General features: G+C 38.1%; 1 protein-coding gene across 2 annotated transcripts in view; it reads left to right on the top strand.

Moving 5' to 3' along the window:
* Positions 1-21,871, top strand: part of LOC124410696 (protein prickle-like) — a 75,472-nt gene that overhangs the window by 19,727 nt on the left and 33,874 nt on the right. The window contains exon 1 of one of the 2 annotated variants that reach the window (XM_046889270.1): positions 3,413-3,541. The exons of the other annotated variant lie outside the window; for it this stretch is intronic. The gene's annotated coding sequence lies outside the window, so the exon portion shown is untranslated. Of the gene's footprint in view, positions 1-3,412; positions 3,542-21,871 lie in introns of those variants that run through there. 2 annotated transcript variants of the gene reach the window in all.

Below are 21,871 nucleotides of genomic sequence, written 5' to 3' on the forward strand. Positions count from 1 at the left end.
ACACATGCCTGAAATTGTGCCCACTTTAGCGATTCCGAGTGATAATTATTCGCCTCGGCATATATATGTATATATATATATATCCTCCTCGGCGATCGTTATATCGACGATTTTTTTTCATCTTTGATCCAAACTGCATGCACGTGGTAAAAATACGTGTCGATAATTAAGTTATTGTTACTAGTTCTAGTCACCGGAAATGATCAGGATAGGTTGTAAAAATTTTCTGTAATTCGTGAGTTTCTTTTATTCATCCGTTTTCTTTATCCACATTAACCTACCAGACGAATATCAAGCTCCGCACGTAGGCGTTGCTAGGTGAGGTAATTCTCGTCCCAGTTCATCAGTGGGCAGAGTGAAGCTTGGTGAATATCAATGCGAAGTTGCGCGTCGAGTTGGACCGCCATGCCATGCCATCGCCATGACGGTGCTCGGAATGCGTTCGAAATGCGGAATGAGAGAAAGGTGAATTTCACGTTTCTGAAAAATGCGGTCGAGGGTGTTAAAACATACGCAGTTTTAAAAAAGGTGCGGCCCGAATCGATAGAGTACGCGTTAAATTTGTTTCAAAATATATTTCGTTAACATACGTAGAGAGAAAAAAACTTTTTTTTTTTTTAATATTTTTAACGCCTTCTTCATACTTTTTAATATTCATTATTCGTCCTCCAGTTCGTTCAATTCTTTGCAACATTCTTTGCAAATCTTCTACGACGTTCGTTATTCTTCTTCAATTTCTTACAGTTATAATCACAAGAATACTGTGTGAAAGAAAAGTGAATCGATAATGTTATGTTTTTGAAAATTCATTCCAAGCGGTTTGCAGACATTTAGAAAAATCAAAACTTCCTCTGAGAACTGAACATCCGTCAGGTTCAGATTACTCATTTTATTCGCAAAACTGTTTCCCACAATTTCACAAGTATATCTACTTTTCTTTTTTTTCTTTTTTTTTTCTATGTTTATCGTATATCCGATGAACAACAATCGGTATAATCAAATTGCCTCTTCAAGAAAAAAAAAAAAAAGAATAGAAAACTGTTTTACAGTTATTCACCTTTTTAAAAATAGTCGTTTGAAGAAATTAATAAAATTGAAGAAATGAACTAAAGATTTCTAACAATTTCGAAGCGTTTTGAAATCAAGCATCGATGTCTAAATTTTACTCTGTAATTCCGAGACTTTCCTTTTTTTTTTTTTTTGTATTTCGCATCTTACGAATATGTATAATAATTTGATAAATACTAAACTTATGCTAATAAAATAAATAAAAAATTTTACGTACAGAATATAAAAATAATAAAATTCACCAAAGATCAACGGCGAGGAAAATCTCCTTACATATCCTATTGCGTATTAACCTTATCAATTTTTTTTCTACCCCCTAACTAAAATAATGGAACATAAAAGTTCGACCAAGATTATTATTGTTATAAAAAAAAGAAACAAAATTTTCGTCTTTATCTTATTTACTTTACTGTTTAATTAAGAAAAACGATGAAACCCTTCAAAAATATTGAAAAATTCGAAAAGTGTGTAAAGAAAAAAAAAAAAAAAATTTGACCCGAACGGGAACAAAAAAAAAAAAAAAAACAAACAAAGAAACAAAAAACTTTTGCTTTGGCGGAAAGTTTGAAATCCACCCTGGAATACGAACGTTTATACTCCAGCTCACCATTCTATGATTAACCATCATCTCTCGTCGGGCTTGACAGTGACGCTCATCCAGATCTCGCGTGAATCTAGTCTGCTATTCCTCTCCTTTGGTCCACGGATAAACCGGTTCGAGAAACCCGGCCTCCTCGTGACATCTGGGTGATCGAGTGATGAGAGAGAACCGAGCATTGAACTCATCGTCAGAGCGCAAACACGTTGCCTGCACAAAAGCGTTCGCGAGTTTCTGTGGCTAATGAACAAAATTATCATCCCCCCCCACCCTCACCCCCACCCCCACCCCCTCCTACCCCATCATTTTTCCGTAACGCGCGTATATATGTATATATCCGTCAGTTGTATTTACTATTCATTCGGCTCTCATCGACGACAAGAGAGTCCCGTCGATTCTGGGCTAATTTAACGCCCCCGTCACCCTCACCGATTGACGCATCGATTCAATATTTGATCACGGGATTGACGACGACGATCGCGCTAAGCGAGCCGACTAAATCGGAAAGATTTGTCCTCGGATGTTGGGAAAAAAACAAAATAAAAAAAAAACAGGAAGAATAATTAAAACCGAGGAAATAATTTCATCCCCCGCAGAAAAAAAAAAAAAAAAAACCACCCCCCCCCCCCCCCCCGACGTTCATATGGCCAGGCTTGTTTTTACAATTCGACATGTTTACCGAGTGCATTAGGCGTTGGGAGAGGCGCGTGTTTGCTTAGGGGCGGACAATTTGACACTCGGGGGTGGTTTCGTAGCCACGTGCTCGGGGGCGGAATCTACCGAATAAAGCCGAGGCTCGCCGAAGCCAAGATTTCAAGTCCCGTGTGACGGAATGCATTCAGTACTCAGCGCGCGCTACCCTGTAACGGCTCGTCTTATCAGGGCGATAAAAACGGTGCATATGCAGGCTCTCAGGAGCCGGTTTGCCGGGTGTGCTCGAAACGGTGCGCGCGTAATTTTTTTTTTTTAAACTATAACGACAGTTTTTTTTTTATGCAGTCGTTTTTTATCTAGTGATGATTAATTATTCGTTTCGATCGTCAATGTGATCCCCCCCCCCCCCCCTCCGTCCCCCTCCAACGTGAATTATAACGAAACGGAAAATTTAACGGATGATAATTGTATAACGGTTGCTGGTAATAACAGCGAGTAAAAGGTAAAGATGTGAAGAAATAAGTATAAAAAATTATCCCGCGACGTAGATTTTTTTTGTAGGTATATAGTTTCAACGGCAGACGATCCGTACCTTGACGATGTCATCGTATAAGGGAGGGTGGGGCAAAGTGGAGTGCTTAAAATTTTTGATATCTAAAAAAATTTTGTGGCAAAGCGGGGTCCCCTGAAATTTTTTTTTTCGGAAATCATTAACTCGAATAATAGCACATTTTATAACTCAAAACGTTTCAAGTTGTGACTCGTGAAAAGTCAAGTAATTTTCTCAACTTGAATTAATGATTACTTTTCTCTCAAGAAAGCTAGACGCAATAATTTAACATAATTTAAAAAAAAAATAAAAACTAAACATTTTATTCTGATTTTCGGTATTATTTTCTTAAGGGGATCCCACTTTGCCTCACTCTCCCCTACACGTATTTTGAATTCAAACTGAAACTTGACTCGTAGATCGATTCTATACGTATAGATCGAAGAAATAATAAAAAAAAAAGTAATAATTTCGTCGAGGAATTCAAAGTTTAAACACAAGTTGAAAAGGTCCGAAGCACCGAACGGTTTCAGATCGCAATTAAACCGATATCCGGATCATCATCGATGAAACGACACCAAGCCTAAACGCAATCCCACTGATCTTATTCGGCGTAATTCGTAACAGTCTTATAAGCGAGCTGGTTCGATGGAAGAGACGAGCAGCTAATGGTAAGTCGAAATAAAGCAATCTTAATAAAAGTTTATGGGCTCAGGGCAGAGACGCCCGGTGATACGGGTGAAATCTATATCCTCTTCATATACATGCACCGGGGTGCAGGAGGAGGCAGAATAAGAACAACAAGCATATACGAGGGCTGCGATAGCGTGACTAAACTTAGTTAACAAATCGAAATACTTCTCTTCGTCGTGCAGCCTGATACACGGTTTTTTTTTTTCTTCTTTATTTCTTCAATTTTTTTTTTTCTTACTCCTTTTTACAATCAATTCTCATATACCACCGACTATATATATATATATAATAATTGTGCACCGCAGAGTCAATTGTACGAATTATTAATTTGAGGACAGTGTTACGAAAGTTTCTTTAAAACAGGCTCGAATGAACGATGAAATGAAACGTTATAGGTACTTGGAAAGTGTAAAAAGCGAATATCTGTAGCAGTAATATGTGGTTTTTTTTTTTTTTTGTTTTAAACTTATTTCTAGGTGTATAATTGATTGGTAATCACTCAATTTAGTTCAGAGAATGCCGGCTAACGAAAGGTATTTTGTTAAAACGCGTAGACGGGGAATAATTGAAACGATCCGATGATCGAAATGGAAATAAAAGAGATTCGGTTTATCGTCAGGTGCAGAGTGAACGGTTTGAGTAGAGATGATTGAGTAGAGAGGCGATGTAGCTTCTGCCTCCGTGGTTTGTGGCATGAAAAAATGAAGGAAAGAGAGAGAGAGAGAGAGAAAAAAACAGACACCGCTATTGTAAAGCGTGGAAAGAACGATCTTGGCCAGGGCGATGAGAGGATCGAGGCTGTAACAACGGCGCGAGGATCGGCAGCAACGGAATAAGATTTTTTCGTATTAAAGTGTGAAGATATTATACCGTCGTTACAAAAACCGTGAAGAATTAACCTCCGCGCCCTGCTTAAAATTGCCCAAATTATCCAACGAATCGTACGAATTTTAGCTTCTACGTGTGTCGAATTTAAGCTCAATTATGGTTTGAAATGAAACGTATAAGTTTTATCGGTGATTTATATGCTGGGGAAACGTTTGTTTGAAAAAATTAACAATTTGTTGAATCAAAAGTTGGAAGTAAATGTGGAATTTCGATATTTTGGTGAGAAATTTAATTTAATAAATTTTATTTATCTAATATGTATTTTTGTTTAAATTCGAAATGATTTTGAATTGAAAGTCTGAATGATTCGGAATTCATTTATTTAATCACTCAGAAAGTTAAGAGCATTATTTTTCATTTCGTATGTTAAACACTTTTCAAAATCTATTTTACTTCTTTACTTGTTTTCGTGAACGAAAAAATTGGCAATAAATTTCCAACAGATTGTTGTCTTTTAGAAAAAAAAAAAAAAATAAAAAAAAAAAAAAAAAGAACTTCATTATTATCTTAATTTCATTTACGTCCAATGGGTGAAATTTCTTTCTCAGCTGATTTTCTCGTAACTCCTGAAAACTATCCATCGAACATTTAAATCTTCGTTATAGAATATGAAAACAGTGTTCAGCAGGGTTGAGTAACTAATCAAAGTCGTAATTCAAGTTTCCATGAACGAAAAGCATGATTTCGAAATAGATCAGGAGTAAATCCTTCTCAACACTCGGTAATAACTCTCGTGCCGGTTTCTTGTACGGGAATTTGTTTCCGAGCTTTCATTTTCTCTGAAACAATGGGTTAGGTTACGTGCCATGTTGATATAAAGATAGGATGGTCGCGGGGCTTTCGTGTTCGAGCCCCATAAAGCACGAATCTGCCTTTCCCGGGTTATTTCTCCTCCACTAGACAGTGTTTACCGTCGCAAACCATAGCCAGCCATGGTACCTACGTATAGGTAGAGAGATAGAGAGCGTTCAAGCCTTTGGAACTTGTCAGTGTTCAATGCCTCTGATGAGAATCGCGGTGCTGCACAGTTCTGCACCCCTGCACGACTTCCATAGGAACAAACCCCATTGTTCAGAATTTATTTCTATGCCAATTAGGCTGTTTCAGGAGAAGATAATTTCCAATTTTCCACCATTGATAAAGAAAGATTTTTTCAAAAGACATTTGTAGTTGGATTTTTCACTTTGTTTAAAAAGATTTCTTTCAATTTTTTTTTTTTTTTTTATGATACACGGTTTGGCACACTTCAACCATTATTTCTTTCCTGACATTTATATATTATTTATTTATCAACCGGTAATCTTATTCTTCCAAATTAAGATTTCATATTAAATTACAACTATTTCACGAGATTGAATTAATAGTGAAAAAGTCGTCGGATAAGTTTCGCAAAACATCAACTGTGGACCTAATATTATAGAAAAAAAAATCTCACTCGCGAAACTTCGTAAATTTGAAAGAATGTAACAAAAGTAAAAAATAAATCGACTTCATCTCGTTTCACAGAATCTTTCTTTTAATTTAAATAAACTTTTCAGAGTATACCATGGTTGGAAATCGTAAATTATTTTTCTCCTGAAACACCCTAATACCCAGACTGAACCCTGGATTGAAACCAAAATTTCGTCACCAATTCCATCTTTTACAATTAATTGTTTATCTCTTAAACTAATTTATTTTCCAGCCGACATTGAGATCCAATTATCGCCACATGCTTCTCGTTCATATATCATCGTCGTACTTTATCCTCTATTCTTTTCTCTTTTCTCCTTCTTCAACATGTCGTAATCGATAAAAATATATCAGTCGCGCCCCAGATCGCGCAAAGTGTCACTCGAAGCTGTACAAGTCGAGGGTGAAGGGCGAAAGTAAGCGATAGCGAGTCACTTTGGGGCGGTGAAAAGTCGAAGTCGGTACTGGGATAAAGTGCGCGGTATTGTGTTCGGAGCTGGCGAAAGGTTTTCCTTCCATCGGATTGTTCTAAAAAATAAGTGAGAATAGAGATCGAAGGAAGTCGTAAACTCGCGCCGCTTAACGTATGAAGACGTTAAACAGATTTTACAAATTTTACAAATTTTCCACCGCGATGAAGAGATCGTAAGCTTAACGGAACTCCCTTCCGCCTTCGAATTGGCATATACAAAAAGCAGAGTCCTGCTTTCCTGCGATCCTCGTAAATCCTTAAACCGTAACGGGGCAATCGAATTGAATTTCTCCGGCAAGAAGGAAAAGAATAAAAATTATTGTCCCACGATTTCGCCGGGTTACTGGGCTGAATCGACTAATCGGCTAAACCGAAAAAAAATTTACAAAATCAACAATCAAACGAATTTTTCAATTATAAGTTTTATTATATCCCCTTTACAGAATTATTGTCATCCAATTTTCCAATGTGCCTAAAAATTTGATCAATCAATAATAATCAGCTAAGCTAAGAATAAAAATTAACGTCTGTCACGTCGTGATACTTGTTTGGCTTCATTTTTCAAAATCACTTACTAAGTTTCGCATATTTTTGAATGATTTAATATATATATATATATATATATTTTTTTTTTCTCAACTGTAGCTGGTATTTTATTCAATGATATAAAAACTAGATTCGTTAAAAGATTAGTTAAAAGTTCGAATTCAAAATGTAAAAAATTCATTTGTTTGTTGACTTTCTGCATTTTTAGATTTGGTTGGTTAAAATATGAAAAAGTAACTTTACTAATCATTTTACAATCAGCAAAAGGGGGGGGGGGGGGGTGCATTTTACTTTCAAAGTGAGAAGTGGAGAAAAAGAGAGAGAGAGATAGTTTTGAGGAGTGAGATAAACGCAGAAACGCGTGCATAAGCTCTCGATTGTACTGGATGGAGGATGTTAATTAACAAGAATCTTTGAAAAGGTTGAAGAGCGCTTGCATTCGCTGTCTGTATAGCGTTATTAGTCGCGCTGTACGATCAAAGCCGGTTAAAATTTTAATTAACCGAAGGTATCGCGCATACCGAGTATACGTGTATGACTGAGGTTCGTCCTTTTGGAGAAAAACGTATTCTCAAGGACTCTTGTCGCTCATTTCTGTCCATTTTTATTCGTCAAGAGTGTAAAAAATCAGTCTGACATTGCGGAAGACGAACAAGACAAAAGAATTTGCCAAGTTTTTCGAATGAAAAATTTTTGCAGAAATGAAAATGTTTGTAAATTGAAAAAAAAAAATGTCCACTCGTCGTTTAGTTTCATAGTCATTGATTATTTTTACTTATCACAGTGAGCGAAGAATCGAAAAATATTATTCAAGCGTACAAACTTGAAATGAATTTTATTCTTTTAATTATAGTACGAGAAGACCTTGTTGAATTGAGAAAATATTTTAAACTAGACAAACAGGTTTAATGTTGTAATAATCATAGAATGTAGTAATAAAAATTATAAACACGCGTAAATAGTTACTTGTACCAAATTTTTTTTTCTCTTTCTTTCTGATTTCAACAATATTTTTACGATATCTATATTTTCTAGAATCTGCTATACACGTATAAAATCTAACGACTATACAACTTTTGACATTTGCGTTCCAGTTTCTATAGACGATTATATCTATAGGATGGCAATTACATGGACACGTCACAAGGCTGAGCTAATTAGAATGCGTGTTCCATAGAGCTGTTAACGTATCTATTAAATCTAGGCACTCGAGATCAGAATAGCCGGGAGGAATTTTTATTGCACCCCTAAGCGCGTTTATAAACGTAATTTCAGATATATAACAGATCCTGTCCAAAGATGCATGGTTGGCTGGGTTTCTCTATTTATTGCCTGCCTTTTTCCCTGCGGTAAAAAAAAAGAAGAAAAAAAAATGGTGAATAATAAAAATTCTGGATAAGCTTGAAAAGAGCACAATTAACCTTCCATAAATCCACGCAGACGTTAATTTCCATGATAAAATGATAAGTAAAACGGTGTGTAGATTGTTAAGAAAAATTTCATTTAAATATATCGATAAAAAGATAAATTCTTGAGAATTCAAGCCGATATTTAATACCGACTTTTCCGTTTCTTTGTAATTCTCGCTCACCCACCCCACCCCCGAGAAACGCGATGCGTAAAAAGTACTTTGAGTAGTCTGGGAAAATCTATCGTCAGCGAAGCGTGCGGGCACAACGGATTCGGCGGCGGCGGCGGCGGTCAATTTGTCCTGCAGAGAAGAGACAAGATCCTAATGGGAAAATAATCCCCCAGGAAGTCGTCCGGCAGTCGGGAGGAACCTGGAGGACGAAGGGCCGAGAAAGACATCGCGTCGTTCCGCAGTTCGGCATCCTCAGAATGTAAGACGACGGGATTCCTCGGATAGCGCGTTAGACAAGATCGCCTTAAAGATAAGCGTTAGGCTCCTCTTCGTCCTCTTCGTCCTCCTCCTCCTCACCTTCGGAGGATCAGAGGCAGGCAGGGGTCCAGAAATCCGGCCCGGAGTTCCAGAGGCGACATTTTGTTCCGTCACGAATCTCTGTTTGAGTTTCAGTTCGACGCTCAAGCAGCTCGGGCCCGAAAACCCGCCTAATTTAGCCTAAGCTAATATTCCTGCTGGGAGAATTAATTGTCGCTGACGCGATGTCCTTCGTCAATTTACCCCGCGCTTATCCTTGTCCAAGGAATAGAAGCTCGGTCCTTTATATTTACACGGGGATACCTACGCCGTAAGCTACTATACCAACATTCTAAAAAAAAAAATTTCTTCTTTCAATTTGTAAGAATTGACAGACTTTTAGACTCTGACGATATTTTTATTAATAAGAATGGCTCATTTTTTCTGTTCCAATTGCCCAATCGACACCGAAGAAGTCGAACTTTGTTCATATTTTTCATAACATTTTTTTTTTTTTTTTTTTTATCTTCATTGTAACAATCTTTTCCGTTATCATGATATTATACCTAGGCGAGATTGCGAAGTGAGTGCAAGCGCAGACCGAAGTTTCGAGTATTAATGACCGTGGCGTCTGCAAACCCAGCGGAGCAACAACCGTCTGCGTATATACGGAATTATAAATGCATGGATATTAACACTGGTGGGAGTTGGAACGAAGGGTTTTGTCAACCCCGATGTAGAGAGATCATGAGAATAAAGCACCGGCTCGTACCTCGGCCATATTTAATATTCATAAGTTATACGCACGTGCAGTAGTAGGTCCGTATAACCGCGCGTCATATTCCCGAGTTGTAAATTGGAAAAGCGAAAATTCGACGCCCCCTCTAGCTTTTCATTACCGAAGGAAATTCTCGCTAATTCGACTACTCGATGGAATATGTCTTGTTGACAAATTTTTCTCCCCAAATCTGTCGTCTTTTCTTGAAAACTCGGCACCGGGCGCCGTGGGATAGGCAGAAATACATTCGTAGTGTAACTCCGGTTGCCTACCTACCGGCGTTTAGCCGTTAGTTTCAGTCTAGAAAACTAAAAATTTCAAATTTGAACGTATAATAAGCGTGAAATCTCGCGGTCCGTACGATGGCTGACCAAAACAGGATAACCAGGATAACACAGCGGGGAATGTGGAGGGAAAAAGAGGCTGATATTTGTTGGAATTACGCCGGGTTGACGGGGGCGGCACAGGATGCCCCCGTCCGCTAATGGGGTTTGACGTTGACGAATCTCTGGGTCGCGACATCGCTCACCTAAGCCTCCCCTACGAACGACCTGCGGACCTCGGATCCCGCAGGAACCGGTTCATCTCCCCCCAAAAGCGTCTTCATCGACCCTTATTCATTTAATTTCAGCACCTCTCGAGATGAGTTTTTACATCATGCAGTCGCACTGCAAGTTTATTTCGGTTCAGAAAATTCTTTCGTATATACTTTTGAAATTTATTGTTAACCGTAGAACGTTAACGATTCTTTTCTATCTATTCCCGTGACGGAGGGGTGAAAAAACGACCAAATCTTGTGAATTCCACCTCTCCAATACATGTGGGTAGAAAAAAAACTTTTTCCATAAGTTTGAAAAAAGTGATTCAAAATTGATACGTCTCGAGTCAAAAATGTAAGCTATTCTCTTACGGCGGGAAATTTAAATTCGCTTGGAGGATGTTTACCGTTAAAGTTATAACGAATATATTTGTATAGAAAGTTATTTTTCTTTATCGTCTTTTACGTTTTACGCTTATAATTAGCGTGGTTTGAATTCGCGAAGCCGTTGAAATGCCTTGCGAAGAAAATTGAGAGCTGCAAAATGCTATAAATAAAATTCTGAGATGAAGTTTGAACGGTGTTTAAGAATAATTGGGACCCCCTTTTTTCGGCTGTGCGCTGCGCTGCGTTGCGCTGCGTTGGCGGCGTCCCTTGGAAGTCTGCTGCCTTCACATACATATATGTCTATTTCCGTTCTCCTGCAGGGCACATGGCCAGCCTCCACCTCCCCCGTAGACGACTTTGCCCCGCCGTTTTCCTGCCGCAGGGTGTATTTTTAAACTACTCAATACCAAGGAGAATAAATATTATTATCCCCATATACTGAAGAAGCCTAGTCTGTTGAAAATGTTTAATGGCAACATGTGACGGGCTAGATTCAATCATCAAACAAGAAGCTTTCACTTTTCAATGCGGAAAATTTATACTTAAATCGTATAAAATGCTAGCCAGAAAACCAGAATTACGTGTACATCGTATTGATTTTCTTTTTCAATTTTGGGGAGTAATTTTCGTAGGTGCAATTTAGCGTTGCAGGGTTAAACCGGAAGTAAAATCAATACCGGTGTACTTTGAAATGAATTATTTGAACAACCCTTCCTTCCTTCCTTCGTTTCTTCATTTCGACACTGAAGGGTGCAGGGAAATACATCTCCGTCAAGTCAAGGGTTGTTAGGTGTAACGGACAAGCGTTGATGGATAGACAAAGGTTTTGAAATTGAATTAGGAAAGTGTCGGGATTATATTTGGAGAATGTTTAACGCCGTCCACCCTCAGCGAATAGTTATATAACTTACAAGTTCTGCAAGGTGGTGTCAGACGCTGTGGATGCTTCAGGGGTGATATCAACACCATATAAGACGCCATATATCAAGGGACGTAACACGTGCTGCAGCGAGCAGGTGTCTCGTCTGATCTTCAATCACTTAGACTGTCAGCGAAAGAGAGAAAGAGAGAAGCTAGAAGCCGTTTCGCGTTATGAGAAAAACTGTTACGGTTTTATTATTATGATTGTTATTTATTTACTTATTTTTTTTTTTTTTTTTTTTTTTTTTTTTCTTTTTGCCTCAAGGTTCCACCCCTTCCTTTTTCTTCGCACATCTCGCACCCTTAAAAAATTGCATCAAATATTTACCCAGAAGTGTTTTACGCCCGAGAGAAAGAGAGGGATCGAGATTAAGGGGCCGGGGATTGCAGTTGAAGGATGGAAGAAAAAAAAATATGTCACCTATTTCTTTCTAAACATCGCGCCGTGCCCCGGGTGAAATGCCGTGGGTTAATTCGGTGAGGGTAGAGGCGCTCGATGTTTGCGTTAAAAATGTAATTTCACCTCGGTCGCGCCTGTAGTTTGATCTTTCCGTTCAACGTTTTATCTTTCGAATCTCTCCCCCTGTGTTAGACACAGTTGCGTATAGCTATAGCTAGCTATATCACGTATAATCGTGATAATTGTACAACTGCAGAAATGCGTGCTATGCAAAAAATTTCTTTTCAATTTATGTTAGGTAAGAGATCGAATCGAATTATCGCAGAGACTTCTTTAAAGAGGATGAAATAAAAATTATGGGAAATCGACGTAACGATAAGATTAAAAAAAAATCATACCAGTGTTTTCTTCACCTTTATCTCTTTACGTAAATATTTTTCCGCACAATTATTGAAAATTGATAAAATAATGAAAAGAATCGGTCACAATTTTTTTTTTTTTTTTTTTTTTTTTTGTTTTCAAGTAAAAATTTTATCATCCCTTGAAATTTGGGCAAAAATATTTTAACGATGAAAAAGCAGGTGTTCGTCATCAATTTTCGGACTCTAAGAAAATTTTTGAAACGAAATTTTTTTAAATATGACAAAAATTCTCTCATTTACCTTGAATAAAATTCATACGTCACAAAAGAAATTATCCAATTACTCTACATTCGAATAAATCATTTATCTTAATTAGTCTGCTTTTGCGCAAAGGAAAGAAAAAGAAGAAAAGCTTGTTGTTTTTTTTTTTTTTTGAACCTGCATTATAACGCGCCGAGTACATTCGTGCTTCTGAAGCGTCACGCAGCGTCGACGTTGATTCAATTGAATTCCAAGGCAGCATGCCAAGGGGTGTCTTGTATAGGTGTTAGTTTGATTGTTAGTTTAAGGGTGCTCCGTGTAGAAATAAGGAGTCACGATGAGAGTTGCAACTCTCATTGAAAACTTTCTCTCCTCCTCGTGAATTTTGTTCGGCCAATTATAAGGCTGCCGCCGGGGTTGAATTCGCGGCATCAGGGGTTGACTTAATTCAAGTGTATAAAAGATTTCTACCTAAATTAAATCTGTGACGCTCGATCGCACAATCAGATTAGATATATTTTAACCAACGATAAGATGAATATCAATTAATTCCATCAATTTTCTCTCTGTTTCAGGTAAGAGTCCACGGAGTTTCATGCGATATTAATTCCTTCGAAATACGTACGTATTGTAAAAGCTTCAATTTACAGTCCATGCAGCTGTCATTGCACCACTGGGCACGTTTATATACAATTAATATATTAACACCGAAGGCGCATGCCGCGACTTCAGCATATCCAAGTTAATTAGTCTTTACCGCAGTATTAATTAATTTCACGCCACCGTCTCACTTTTCGAAAACATACGTACAAACATTGTGTGTTTGTGCGTTTGTGCAAGTATGCGAGGGTGGGTTTATAATCGCTGTAACACGCCGCGGTGTTATAAACGAGGAAATAGTAAGGTTGTAAAAATGTTGAAGGATTAAAAGGTAAAAGGTTCGCGATATTTAATTATTATAAATGCGAAAATTTGTTGTGTAGAAATTATTAAAAATTTAGAAGTTTTTTCGTACGGGATGGGAGGGGGGAGGATGGGGAGGGGGGGGGGGAGGGGTACTCAAGAAAATACTTAGTTTACGATGAATCAAACACGCTGATTAGTTTGTTTTTTTTTTTCCAACCTTCTAATTGTAACCAAGGAAAATAAAAATGATTTTCAGATGTCAGGATATTATAAGAAGAATTTTTTTTTTTTTTTGAAAATTATGCAAAAAATTCTAAGTAATGTTTAATAATGTTTATTTATGGAAGTTATTTTTGACTATTTGAGAAAAAAAAAAAAAAAAAAAAAAAAAACATTTTGAAAAAGAAAATTTTTTTCATACAATTTACTATATAAAAATATCAAAGTATAGAAAACCGATGTATAGAATTTTCAGATTCCTGACGATTCTATTGCAATTGTCTGTATATCTAATTACATAAACTTTAAAATTCTATGCAAAAAAGATTTTCGCGTTACCGATAATCCCGTGTTTGTATCCCTTAAATTTTCTGATCCTTCAAAATTTTTCCACCAAGTCTGAAAATTCGATTCCCCTTCCCTCTACAGTTTCGGAAAAACACCGCAATCGCCATTCGCAGTCACATATCGGTTTACGGCAAGTGTGTGTCTCTCCTGACTATAATACCGACTATAAAACGGATTAAATGGCGGAAACGCATCGCCTTCTTCCCCGCTCTCACATTGTTAGAATTCTCCTGGGACCCAACTGACCCTGTTTCGCGATGAGAACCACTGGAATTAGCCTCGGCTTCCCCTGATTAGAGATTGAGTCACGCCTAGTCCAGCGCACGTGGCATTCAGAGGTTCTCAGGGCGAACGAGATTAGTGGTGAATGAAATTTCACCCCCCATCTAACCTCGATAATTCTACGTCGATTCAAGGTTATTTATTTTTTTCCTGCGATTTGAACGTATGAAATCAAATCAGCGAAAACCATAACCCTGAGACACTGATTCGTTAAAATTGTTGAAATTGTTATTAAATAATTTTAATTAGTAACGGGTAAATAAAATCTACGACAAAGAAAATTATATTCTTATTTTTTTCTATTTTCTTTTTCATTTTTGCCACATTCGTTTCGTCGGCTACGAATTTATTTTTATAAAATATCATTCTAATTCGCAATTATATAATTAAACAAGATTCGGTGTATAGAAATAATTAATCGTTACTCTCACGATTATTGTGACGCAAAATCACAATCAACTAATAAGAAGTTCGTTCTTTTTTCTTCGGCAGAATTTTCTCGCCATAGCAACTAACGATTTTACTCTGAATCGAAACGAGCGAAGGATTGATTAAAAAACTTTATTTAAAATTGTACAACCGTACGAAATAATTGCGAGAAGTTTTAGTTAGAGGGTGAAAAAAACCGCCCTTATAAAACGTAAAGAGAAATAAAAATCGTAAAGATCGTGAAAAAGTTCCTGCGCCGTAAGAAAAATTCTTTAAACGTTCCAAAATTTCGCGTTTCAACTGCCTACAAAGAGAGAAAGAGAGAGAGAGAGAGAGAGAGAGAGAAAGAGAAACCATTGGTTCTCCCCAAGCACATGGGGCGCGAATTTAGGGTTTTTTAAAGCCACGCAGAAGCAATCGGCATATGGTGTCCCCAATACGTATACATATATGTATGTATGCATATATATATATATATATATATATGCACACGCAGTACTACGAAGCCCATAATTTTTACCCCTATTTCGCTTTGGCAGAGCCACACGTACGGCTTCGGTCTTCGATACACGTACATAACGTTTCACAGTATTCTCTCGTGGTAGGAGTAGGTATCCGATTCCTTAATTTCCTAAAACATATGCGCCCCTCGACTTCCTCCGCTTCTAAATTCAAACTATTAGTTCGAGCCCTTTATTCAGTAGCAAATTATTAATTGTAAGTAGAGTCAAGTGCCTCCGTATGGTGACTTGTATGTACAATTGTACATACGAAGTACCCCATGACATGATGGGTGATCGAGTTGTAATACCGTTAACCCTTTTCAGAACGATCGATCGATTGATCGATCGATCGCAGTCCAGTTGTTTATACGTTTGAAGTCATACCGCGCGATTGATATTTACGAAATATTTTAATCGTCGTGTATGAATTGACGTTAATTATTTTCGAATCTTTTAGATTTTTTATTCCCTCGAATTGAAAATTTCTTATCGGTATTTGTTTCAATTACAGAGTTCACTTTTTTTCGATGAAACAAAAGAATCTATCGAAAACAATGTACTGTATGTAAAAAAAAAAACTTGATCACGATATTAAATTTTCAAACTAATCGATTAAAAACTGCGTTAAATACTGTTTCAAAAAACAAGACCAACAAAAAATTCATCGCGACTTTGGTCGAGAAAAAATAATTAATCAATTAAACGAATTATTCGATAATCACTTTGTTAAAGAAAAAAAAAAAAAAAAATCAAAGAATTTAAAAACTTTCAGACAATACGCTTAAAACTAAATTTCCAACAATCAGAAACTCTGCCCACCCCAAGCAGAAAATCCGCGTTAAAATTTCTTACCAACGCAAGAAAAAAAAAAAAAAAAAAAAAAAGAAAAAAAAAGTAGCTTCCTCTCGTGAATCTAATATGAAGTACGCGAGACGCTCAACGAGGGGAAAAAAAAGCGAAGTAAAAAAAAAAAAGACAAGAGACAAGAAGAAGCATAAGGCTGTCCTCCACGTTGTAACCCCTTTCTTCGTTAGTCGCTGTCTCCGTTGTGTGTGCACCCCTCGTACATATAGACAAGGGATGCGAAGGTGTTGGAAGAGGAGGAGAAACAGGGGGGGAGGGGGGGGGGGGGTGAGAGGAGGGGTTGGGTCGTGCGATATTGAATGACTAACAAGCGCCCCCCCAGTTTCTCCTGTCCTTCGTGCATCGTTTGTGGTGTTCTTTGAACGGCTTGTGCCACGCATATATATGTCGTGTAACATGGACGATGACTTAGTCATGGTGTACGGGCGCAACCCCCTATCACCGGTGTTTCAGACCCCGCGAAACGACCCCCGTCCAGCCCCCGTGGCAAGCGGAGTATCGGATATTCAAGGGGGCCCCCCCCCCCCCCCCTGCTTGGAGGTTTTAAGGGGTTCGTCCGTAGGTTTAGTTGGCCAAGCTTATAGTGTCGCGTTTGCAGCATCGCCGTTTGCTTCGGGTGAAACGTGAGAAAATAATGAAAGAAAGAAAAAAAGCCTGACGGCGAAACAAAGAGAGTAAAATTAAAACTTGTTGGAAATTGTTGAATTTTTTTCCTTGTCGTCTTTTTTTTACGATAGAATGTCGCGAGGATATTTTTGCCCGCGAAACGAACGTTTAACGTCTGTAATTTTTATTACTGTATGAAAGGTATTTATAAAACCTCCAAGGAGAGGGACGAAACGAGAGAAAAATAGAGGCGGATGAGGAGGAGGAGGAGGAGGAGGAGGAGGAAAATTGAGTGAAAAGTGTAACGAGACGTCGGTAAACAGTTTAGGATTCTGTTTGCTGGTTTTGGGGTGAAAGACGAGTTATTTTGTTTGTCCCTCCCCCCCCTTCCTTTTTCTGTTAATAAGATTTCAAGGCTCGACATTTTTTTATTTCACCCTATCGTCTTGTGTAATAATGGGGTGTGATGTTGACGTTTTACCACACCGTATGATAATTGGAATAAAGAGTATTATGAAAACACGTCGCTGGTCGATAAAAAAACAAGAACAAATAATGTGATTAAGATAACTGTTTCATTGATTAATGAGGAAAAAATACATATCCGTTCGGTGATATAGAGATAGCGAAATATTTATATATATGTATATATATATATATATATATATATATATCTATATTGTATTTAAAAGAATCTTCTGAAGTTTCTGTGTATCTAAGATTTAAATGAAAACAGAGCAACGTTAATAATATCAAGAAAAGAAAAAGAGGAAGAAGAGAGATATAAAGAAACAAAACTGGCTGCTACAGTATCTGTAATAATGTGTAAAACTTTTTGACAAACGGGAATTTAAATTGCCTTCATTTAAACTTTCCAGATTTAATTATACAAACTGACTGAGTGAGTTAGTGAGTGAGTGAGTGAGTTAATTTTGTTGTTGAAAAATAATAAGTAACTATATACACACAGATCAGAGAGCAAGCGAAAAAAAAACGGGACGTAAATCTCTACAGAGACGAGACCTAATTCAAAGAGTGCAACGCAATATATATTATATAGTTTAAAAAGTAAAACTGCGAGTAAACAAAATGCGTCTGTCACCTTCGCAGTATTTCTCTGGCAGTTTGCGATGGCAAATGCCAAACGTCTACAGGCCCCAAATAAAATATGCAGCCATCAGGTAAATGCATAATATACATATATTTACAACTATATAGTTAATAATAATTTATTATGATCGTCAAAGTCGTTAAAAACAAAGTTCGGTATATCATAAAATGTTTATATAGACGATATACGGATCCCCTCGCGTTCTCCCTTTGGCCAGTGGTTATCACCCTGTACAATAGCGCACTCGACACGCTCATCCCTTAACGATTTAGGCAGTGTAGCGACCGGAGGGCGGAAATATTTCATTACCGAAGAGAAATAGGTGTTCGCGTATAAACCAGATGCTTTTGAACAGAGAATGCGCGGATCGGTTGAATATGGTAAAAGTGCAACGAGGGAGGGGGTGATTAATTAATTTTAAATTGTATTAATACGGGGGTGGATTGGAAGGCCGGGATTAATTGCCTGCAGTCAGGGCTTATGTATATTAAAATCCGTAATTCCGTAAATCAGGATTAATATATGTAGGTATAACGTATGTATAAAGGTCGCACGCCTGTGCAGGGATAATCCTTTAGCTCCGCTAATGTCACTACATTCACGTGTGTATTTTAGGGATAAAAGCTGCGCAACGTGGCAGAATATTATCTTGTTTGTACAGGAACTCGGCTATTAATACGACTTTGCTCCTGCAGTTATTAAATTACTTATATATATATTCAAAATCATCCTTTACGCATGCATTTTATTTTTTATTTTTTTTTCTCTAGTCTTCTGCAGTCCTGATTAAAACAAAATTGAATCCGTGTGGACAGGAATTAAGCGTTAATAAACATATGTATATATATATATATATATATATATATATATAAAGAAAGTGAAATGACATTGCCGAGGAAAGCTAGAGGAAGGAAGGATAAGCGGAAGTTCGCGTCATAAACGGGAAAATATTTGACGAAGAATGTTTTAATATCGTGAAGAGGAGAAGTTTTAATATGAGAAAAAGTCCACGAGAGCACGCGGGCTCTTTTCACTCCAGGGTGCTGACATGTCCCGGGTCGCATTTGACTTTTTGTCTCCCGGTATGCCCTTATAATCTTTGCAGTAGAAAATGCGGGGAGGGATTTGAGGCGATGTCATTTTTCGGTCATGAATTTCCGTCCTTGTGTAATTAGACACGCGGGGTAGAGAACGACCCCTCGGAAAAAAATAATAGGCAAAGTCGTAAACGCATACCCTTGAAAAATTCCTGCCAAGTTTGGATTAACGTATGCAAGTTTATACCCCTCTCTCTCTCTCTCTCTCGTCTTACATGTCTCTTCGATATTTTGATAAGATTCAAAATCCCATCCCTCCGGAGGGCTTCGGAAGCTGGAAATCCAATAAGGCGAGCGGGCGTCCCGTATCAAAGTTTCACCGCTTGCGGCGAATAAGTTTTGATGGAGGCTTGCGAGCTGAATACCAAACGCCTCGAATGAACGAGATAGACAATATCCCAATCCTACGGGAACCCCTAACAATACAGATGTCTTCCACGGCGTGCCTTGACTCGCAAGATATGCCACTACGTGTCTCTCAAACAGCCCTCAAATCACGCTTCGCGGCTCGATCGATACATATATATATATATATATATATAAAGAAAAAATCAACGTTTTCGGTTATCCCCACCTCCCTCGGGGACTGCAAAAGAAATTCTTTTCCCTTTTTTTCGTTCCAGATTGTATAAAGAACCAACCCTAATTCATTACAGACGGATCACCACACGCTGAATTCATCTTTACCGTATATACCAGGAATTTTCCGTGAAACTTACCGCTCAAACCTCGAAAATAGACAATCTTAGAAACTTTTTAAAATCATAATAACGATGCAAAATAAAATTTTTGTTGCCTATCCGCTGGCGTTGAGTAACAAGTTTCTCAAGAAACTCTCGTTGTGGTTACTTTTTAAATCAGAATTTTATCCCGGTATTGGAAATGACTTTCACCGACGTTAAAATTTAACTGTCGTTTGAAGTTAATTTGAAGAAAATATTTGCATGGAGTGAAGTCGGAACGACGCTGTAATGGCTAATGGATATGACCGTCGGGTTAACGTTAAAGCGAAATTGATCGGCAAAAAATGAAGTAGAATTTATAAAGGATCGGTAATTAAATCCTTGCAAGCGATCACAGAGAGTCCAGGAGAGTTCACAAATGATGTTAACACGTGGTCGTAAAACGAGAAGCTGGCGCGATCCCGGTATACGAATACCGATAACGTTAATTGCGATCGCGCGGACCGCGAGCGTTAAAAGCATGTATAAATTTATGGATAAAAACTATTAATTAGTGGGACTAGCGAATTTTTAACTCACTCGCCCTCCCAGCGTCTCTCCTTTTTTCTCCCTTTCAGTCATAAACATGTTAACTTATACCGATTTGTCGCGACACGATACAAAACTCGATTCAGTTACAATCGAACAAGTCAGGCTAACAGGTGCGCCTGCTGTCAGCGCGTCGTGGCATACCGGTATCTCGAGTTGCCTCTTTGCAGGCGAAATGCACTCCGGTAATCCAAGTTGCTTGTTTGCAGGCGGAACGCGTCCTTCACTTCTCCCTTCTATCGCTGACCGTAAATTGAATGTAAAATACGATTAGAGGCTTGTATTTCTGCGCCACCAAAAAAAAAAAAAGCGCAACAATCACTTGTTTTCACAGACAATTATCAAACAATGGGTATTCAAAGTATTCAAAGATTGCCGACGAGAAGAAAAACTTGCTGTCGTATGCATACCAAATGCATGAAGAAGAAGAAGAAAAAAAAAAAAAAAAAAAAAAAAAACGCATGGGATAGAATGGCGAAGCGCGAGGTGCGGCAGAGAATGCATCAGAGTGTGAGAGATAAGCGCGTGCCGCACAGCGAAGGAGAGGAGACGATTCTTCTTCGTAGAAGAAAGTGGTCAGAGTATTGCCAGCGTATTTGCTCGTTGTAATGACTAGCGTTTGAAGAAGAAGAGAGGAAAGGAAAAAAAAAAAAAAAAAAAAATGAAAAACGTGAAAAGCACCCGGCGCTACGCAACGTCGTAAATCAACGCTGGGCTGTTCATTCGCTGCAGGTCTGAGCCACGATTGAACGGTTTGGTGATGGATGACGTGATACTCGGCTGGTGTCCAATATCCCATTGTAAATCCAACGCGGATACAACCGGAAGAGGCGTCTCGGCCCATCCCCGTCAGTCGAATTAAATCCCTCAGTGTTGAAACGTTGATTTAAGGGGTTAAAATTGAGCCCTCCAAAAGCCAAGAATTTAGTCGTTCCTTCTTTTCAATATTTGTTTGTTTATTTTTTTTTATCAAACTTTTTTCCCAACGAAATCTAGTCTTTGGATTAATTAAGATTTTCCATATGGATATAATAATTTATAGCATATACACTCGGTTCATGAAAAATTGAAGTTTACACAACAGACAGAAAACTTGCAAGATTTGCAAATTATGTAATTGCTAACGAGAAAGGAATACGACCTAATTATTTTGACCGCTTTTTCTATTTTATACACACATAAAAATTGCACGTTTTGTTTTTCTACAAATTCCGAATTTTCTTACCAATTGAAACTAAAAACCAAACGAAATCAAATTTCTAACACAGCTGCACAGATATATCGTAAGAAAAAAAAAATAGTCCTTCAAACCAACACTTCGACGATGGTTTAAATAACCGTATTATAACGAAAAAAAAAAATACTTCAGTCAATGAAGCGACCGAAAATGGCGAAGAAAAATGGAATAGCGGAGAATTTATCGGTATTGAAAAACTGAGTCATCGGGTATGTCGGCGATGAAAATAAAGCGTTGAACGTAACCGTCAACGGCACATGCTCCGAGGTCCAAGGAAGTAACGGTACGATATATATCCGAGGACACGATGGGGGGTTCATGGGGCGGCAGTGCGTTCACGACGTTATACGGTCCACCCCGCCCCATAATAAAACTATTTCTGTCCAGAACCACGGCGTTCAACGTCGTATATATAAATGCCAAGGGTGTTTCGCCGGACCGTGGCCAGAGCCCTATAGATTCAATCACGACCCCGGGGTTCACCCTCCCCTACTTTAACACCACGTGACGAATACAAAGCAGACGCGTTAACCAACCTGCCCAAGCCTAGC

This window comes from Diprion similis, chromosome 9, assembly GCF_021155765.1.
Source record: "Diprion similis isolate iyDipSimi1 chromosome 9, iyDipSimi1.1, whole genome shotgun sequence".
In the NCBI taxonomy this organism is placed as follows: Eukaryota; Metazoa; Arthropoda; class Insecta; order Hymenoptera; family Diprionidae; genus Diprion; species Diprion similis.